Source organism: Vanessa cardui, chromosome 17 (genome assembly GCF_905220365.1).
Source record: "Vanessa cardui chromosome 17, ilVanCard2.1, whole genome shotgun sequence".
Taxonomy (NCBI): domain Eukaryota; kingdom Metazoa; phylum Arthropoda; class Insecta; order Lepidoptera; family Nymphalidae; genus Vanessa; species Vanessa cardui.
In genome coordinates, this window is record NC_061139.1 from 2,782,798 (window position 1) to 2,789,793 (window position 6,996).

The 6,996-nt window shown below is 31.2% G+C and overlaps 1 pseudogene; it reads right to left on the reverse strand.

Moving 5' to 3' along the window:
* Positions 1–180: 180 nt before the first annotated feature.
* LOC124537015 lies at positions 181–5,591 on the reverse strand (annotated as a pseudogene).
* Positions 5,592–6,996: the final 1,405 nt, after the last annotated feature.

A 6,996-nucleotide genomic window follows, 5' to 3' on the forward strand; every position in this document is an offset into this window, starting at 1 on the left:
AGTAAATCTATTCAGCCAATTAATTTTGTAGTATTTTTGCAATTATTTTGTTGCAATTTCTCGTAACTATGTGATTTAAATAAAAAAATTATGTAGTGTCGTTATTTATTACTTAACACAAAATAAGCTTAATATAATTAAATAATTTAAAAAATATTTATTTTAACGATTTGTATTTATATTTTGCTTCATCAATATGTAGTTTACTGTGTGTTTTTTTCATAATGGTATAGGACACATCATGGGTTTTCCTTTAAGAGCCATCAGTATATTCTCAGCAGATATTTTAGCCATGGCATTTCTGGTTTCTATCGTAGCACTGCCCAAGTGTGGAACGATAACTGAAACATTTAAAAAAAAAAACTGTTATTATTTCCAGTTGTAATAGATCGGTCATGTGCTTTGTAATTATGTATATGCACTTTACTTTAATTAGCACAGATTATAAACGGGCTTGAGCGATTAGTATTTTGTAATCAATATCAAGTTTTAAAATATTCGAATTTTAATTGATTCCGCAAACAGAACGTAATATGTCATGTTGATTGATATGATTCGTTTAAGGACTGAATTTCTGATAAAACTCTTGTCTATTTGTGTAGACTTAGACTATGCGAAAAAACATGGGATACAATGTTAAAAATGTGTATCGGCTTTCTTTCGGGGTGGCCAAATATAGAAATAATATCCGCCCTAAAAATTATGTCAACTTGATAAAATTTTATCAATTTAAATATTTTGGCAGATTTATTAGCTCCTAGCTTCAAGGATAGTAGCGCTAAGGAGACTTTTCGATTATAGGATCGTTTCTGAAAAATAATAGAACAGTCCAGACCACGTTATTCAGCTTACTGTAGATCTTTTTGGACATGTAATTTGTAGGTTAGTTATATATTAAAATCAAACAATCTCTTGATGCTCAGCTTCATATGTGTATCATATCAATCATGCCTTTTAATCGAATGTTGACTGTTACGCAATGATGAAGAAAGTGAATTCTTGGTTTATAAGTTGCGTGCTCAAATCAAATCTTGAATATGATCGCTAGCAGACTAGGGCAAACTCATTGATACTTAATCATATACTTACAACAATTAGGAAGAGAAACTATTGGGTCATCTTTGTTTATCGGTTCGGGCGTCGTGACATCTAATCCGGCCGCAAATATATCCCCGTTCTTCAACGCATTGTACAAAGCTGCTTGATCTATAAGACCTAGAATAAAATTGTTTTTATGTATAAAGAACTTAACAACATATGAGTATTAGCACTATGACTGATATTTAACGATATATATTTGTATGACATACATCTAAATCCTTGGGTAAATATATAAATTATTTGGAAGTACAAGTAAATCCATCAATAGGCACTGGAGTGATAAGCCCCAAAGTTTCTCCTCAAAGATACCCAGTAATGGTATATTTACAGACGATAAGTTAGTCAGACACTTCATTACTTTCCTTTTGCTAAATATAAATTGTATTTTAATTGGAACAGGATATATATTTCTGATTTAAATTTGTTTATAAAACAAAAGCTCTTAAAGTGTTACTTAAATTTATTATCAAAGTTTTAATAAACTTGCAGTCCTTCAAAACGTAAATAACAAGAGTCCTTTAATACCATCGATTATTTTGTGTTAAAGTCGTTTATTTATCTTTATTCCCCTTTTGTCATATATTATAAAATTATAAATATAGTAATATTTGATCGTTAAAAATATTGTTGATTGATTAACTAAATAATCTTAAAAATAAAATGTTTCTTAAATGCTCATTTGTTTGGGGTCATAAAATGTAACAAGTTATAAAAATATATACACATTTTTAATACGAATACAATCTTACGTACCTCCTCTCCCAATATTAACAAGAACGGAGGTTTCCTTCATAATGCTTAGATTTTCAGCATTTATTATATGTTTCGTCTCATTTGTGAGAGGACAGCAAAGAATAACGAAGTCGCTCTCTTTTAACAATTGTGGAAATGGCACACGACGAACTCCCAAGTCCTTCGCTGAAATTTATACAAATGGATAAAAAAACCATGGTACCGGAATTCCATTTAATGTTAATAAAATCGTCAGTGAAAAGGAAGAAAGGCTAATGCGCCAAAATTCTGCTTTTCCGAAATGAGCTTTAAAGTTGGTCAGTGTTCGCTTATAACATAACCAATGTTTTAGACAAAAGTCCTTTAACCGTTTTTGCTTTTTTCAAGTAAATTTGATCGGAAAACACTCTGACTTATATATCCAAGTACCAAGTATCTGAAAAATACATTGATATCATATGTTTACTAAGAAGGATAAATAGATAACTAAAGTATTTTCTAGTGAATACTTTGTTGTACTATTTATGTCAGCTGTACAAATATTTATTATAATGCTGAGATCTAATCATTATCCGAAATTAATAATTATGTCCATTTAAATTTGGTATCGAGATCAGCAATCAACTTTGTTTGTAATTCTTCACGAAATGTAACTAAAGCTGGTCTTCCATTTTATTTACATTCCAAATTTGTTTTTTTTCTGTGCTGCTAATTAGGCAGATTAGACTTAACTATCTAGAGAATAGTTGAAATTGAATATTTCGTCTTAATAGAATTAAGAAAATTGGAAAAAAGTATTTTTTTTAACCTTCTTTCTTATCTGTGCGTCCGCTATAATTATATAAACTTAGCGACCTCAAAGCCTTTTAATCTTCGGACCACGGCTTGCCCAACACCTCCCAAACCCACAATACCAACAGTGCTATTTGCTATATCCTGTCCAAGTCTCCATTGCACGCCCGCTTTCCATTCGCCGCTAAAATAACAAAAAATACTTCAATTTGTCTAAGCGTACCAAAGTATTAAATACTTACTGAAGATGAAGTGATGAGTATCAATACGTAGTGTAAAAGAAAGTCGATTTATCTGTCCCTTACCCCTATGTATGCTTAAATCTTTAAAACTACACAGCGGATTTTGATGTGGCTTTTTTATTAGATAGAGTGATTCGAGAAGAAGGTTTTTATATATTATACATGGACAATTAAGTAAAGAAACACTGATAGTTTTAGAAGTTTCTACTGAGGCGTTATGACACCTCAGTTTCGCACGGTTGATATGATATGTCATATCACCCGTGCGAAACTGGGGCGGGTCACTAGTTAGTGGCGGATTTACAAATTTGCTAGTAGGCTATTCAATTTTTGCCACCCTACTGACTTTTGAAATTCAATGCGTTGGTTTAGTTCACAATCATATTAATTACATTTATTCTGAAATTGCAATTTTATGATTTGTGTTCTATCGTCCTAATTACATTGACCTTTTCTCGTTATTATTTCCCGATATGATTTTTTTTTATTTCTGCAAGATAAAAACAAATTTGGGTTAAATTTGCCGCCCATCTAAATCTGCCGCCCTAGGTTCTAGTCTACTTAGCCTATTGGTAAATCCGCCACTGTCACTAGTATTATATAATAGTAAAGCATACCATATATCCTATTCCAATCACAAGACGTGAGAAAAGTAAAACAAGTAAACAACATTGATTTTGAATTGGTCGAAGTCTTAGAGATGGCGTTTTGAATGTCAGCTAAATTGGTGTTGGAACTTAAAGTCAATGTAATTACTTGAGTGGAATAGTGTGATACTATAAATATATACATGTTAATTGAGGACTATTTGGAGTGCATATGGGGTATTAGGAAGTCGTATGTAATATGTAAATCAGTGGTTTGCGTTTCTCTACTCCGACTAGAATAGGGTATTGTTTGTTGCTTGGATGCATAGGCCTCATGTACGATTTGAACAAATATTTTTGTGCTAGATAATGAATTGATCTTCCAAAAAATCCTTGTCAAATCAACTCAAAATAAACTTTATTCAAGTAGGCTTTTGCAAGCACTTTTGAATCGTCATTTAACAATTAAGTGAAGCTACCACCGGTTTGGAAAGGAGATTCTACCGACAAGAACCAAATATATATGTGAATCAAATAGTTCAGCTATGTTCTTAAATAGAAATAGTACATTGCAGCACAAAGCGCTAACTAACCAGCGCTGAAGATTCTAAACTGTAAAACATACTACTTTCATACTTACGCTTCAAGTTCCTTAATGCCTTCTTTAAAGCGTCTTGCAGCGCCAATCATGAGACCGACAGCGATATCAGCAACTGCGTTGTCCAAAAAACTCGGTGTGTTTCCTAAGGGGAGATTGCGTTTCTTCAGTTCGTCCGTGTCTATGTGATCTATACCAGAGGCGTGAGTGGTTACAGCTTTGAGACGAGGTCCTGGAAAATGATAATAATTGGTCGCTGATAATGTTTCGTTCACAGTGGCCAATTTGGAGTCAGTTCTTCTGTGCAATAGATATAGTATTGTTCAAATGTATGAACAAACAGTTACTCCTTCTTTGCCTATGAAGGCTTCAAAATAAATGGAGATTTAAGTCTTAAGAATAAGATCTTTTCCGGAAATTCGACCCGACTTAAAAGAGTGACCTCTTTTGCGCCCTTGATCCGGACGGATATGTTTTTACTGCCAGGCTGCGGTCATATTTTAGCCTCATAAGCAACTATAGTAACGAGGCAGTCCACAATTATATTCCGTGTATATTATACGTCTAAATATTAAATTCTAGTACTTGCCCGCGGTTATTGGTTGTCTATGTACTTTGTTGGAGTTCAAGTTTGCTTCATACCAAATTTCATGAAATTTTGTTTAGCGGTTTGTTCGTGAAAGAGCGACAGACAGAGTTACTTTCACATTTATAATATTAGTATAGATTATTTAAAAGCCAAACTCGTAAATGGTAGAAATTATAAAGGTATGAGATTGCATACAATTTTCAAAGGATCCTTTAAGTTTATATTGATAAAAGATCAAAAGTTATAGAAGTTAAATAAGAAGAAAAAAATGAAATTAAATAATATTACCAGCTAAGTCTAATATCTCCCCAGTTAAGCGATGTTTCGTATTCCATATTAGACCGTCAAATCCAGCGCTAATCTTAGCTTTGATTGTAGCCAAACAGTCTGCTTCGTAATCCATAATTGGTAACACTGTTGTTTCAAATCTGAAATTTTAATCAATTTTATTTTAAAGAACAAAATAATATTTTCGTTACGTAATTTCTTTTTATTAACGTTAAGTTAAAGTTTCTAATAACGTGCGAGTAACGTAATTGGTAGTGAATGTAAGTAATTGAGAAAATTTTTAGTATCGCTAATGTCAGATTTTGTGTAAAAATAACTACTTAGGCCATCTTCAGAAAAATATTTCGGTTATAAATAAATACTTTATTTTAAATAATTAGTTATACATACAATAGGTATTTTATTTTTAAATAGGTATACAAGAAATATATACTCATGTAGCAACTATGTTACGAGTAGAAATAAACATAAAAATAAATCTTTAAAATGAAAAAAAAACTTACTCCTTTTTTAATAATTCGAGTCCAGCCGAGGGAAACATTTTATTCACGATCAGTACACGTTTCAGAGACATTGTGAGCACCTTAAAAATGAGAAGAAAATAATATAAATAAATATATTTAGTGTTAGTATCGTCTTCTTTTCCGCAGTATCGCGTATCAAAAGACTCTGTATAATCTGAACAATTAGATAAAACTTACAGATAACGTGACGTAATCGTAAAAAAATATAGAGGTTTACAGATACTCAATGGTTGGACATTATAGGAAAAAAGCTAAACAAAAACATTTGACAGCACATTGATGCGCTATCATTGGTCAAGAGCTTGATAAATCTATGTTATTGTCAAAAAATGTCATTTTGAACATCGACCACTGATGTTGTAGTAAACAAATATTATGTTATTAACGCGCAAAAAGTGAAGACTAGAAAACGTCCTAATTGGGACGTTTGCCTTTAGTTGTTTTACATAGTAATACTTTATAATACATCATAATTACGTAGTAATACATTTTGCGTAATTAAAACATCTAGATATCCCTTTTACTTATTGTTTTTATCAAGCTATCCTTTTTACTTTTAACGAAATGTAAAAATAAACTAAAATAAACGGAAATAAGTAGTTAATGGAATGGAATACAACACTGTTTGTATTGTAAATAAAAGCATATTAATCATCTTTGTAGTGCATTATATAGCTGAGTTATTATTAGATATATGGTAAATAGAATAAAATACGTAAATGAAAGATTTGTTTACCTTTTTGACATTATATTATTATACATACATTCAGTTAAATTAAATTTTTAACAAAATTTAGGAGAACCATTTAAAATACCCTGCAATTTACAGTTACTGTGGGTAAAAATACCGATTACATTCTTAGCGGCAATTGCAACGATCGCTTTTGAGAGGAATGATTTATGCTGCCAAGGAGCAAGCACACCTTGTCTTGTATCTTATGTAGAAGGGAAAAATGGGAGATTGTAAAAAGAGGTTTTATTGAACTTTTTAATGGCAAGTTATAACAGCAATAAATCTCGCTAATTTTATGAAATTTCGCCGATTTACCTTTGTAATATATATTATATGCTAAAGTACAGATTATTTGTGTTTTTCTCTGTTTCTATATCGAAATAAAGTTTTGTAGTTTTATAATTTGAGGGATTATAATTATTTGACTTAGGCAGTTAAAACATTTCTAATTTTACCAATCGTGTCCACTGCTGTCAATTTCTGTGTGTGTTAATACAAAAATCGTTTCGCCAATTGTTTTATGTACAGAGTAAGAAAACCTTCGTCAGCTCTCAAATTCATTCATTTATCAAGTCGTAATCTCTTAAAACTAAACTAAACTTACATAGTATGATAACTTGGTTCGAAATGGTGTATATCTTTGGACTACGTCTAGACATATAATATCAACATGAAATATTTTTAATGGCGTAATTAGTCATTACAAATTTAAATTACATATGATATATTTTACTGAAATATCAAAATATATCTGTCAGTGTCATTATTCGCGATCGGTTAAGCAGATTATCGCTCACACTGAGCACACGG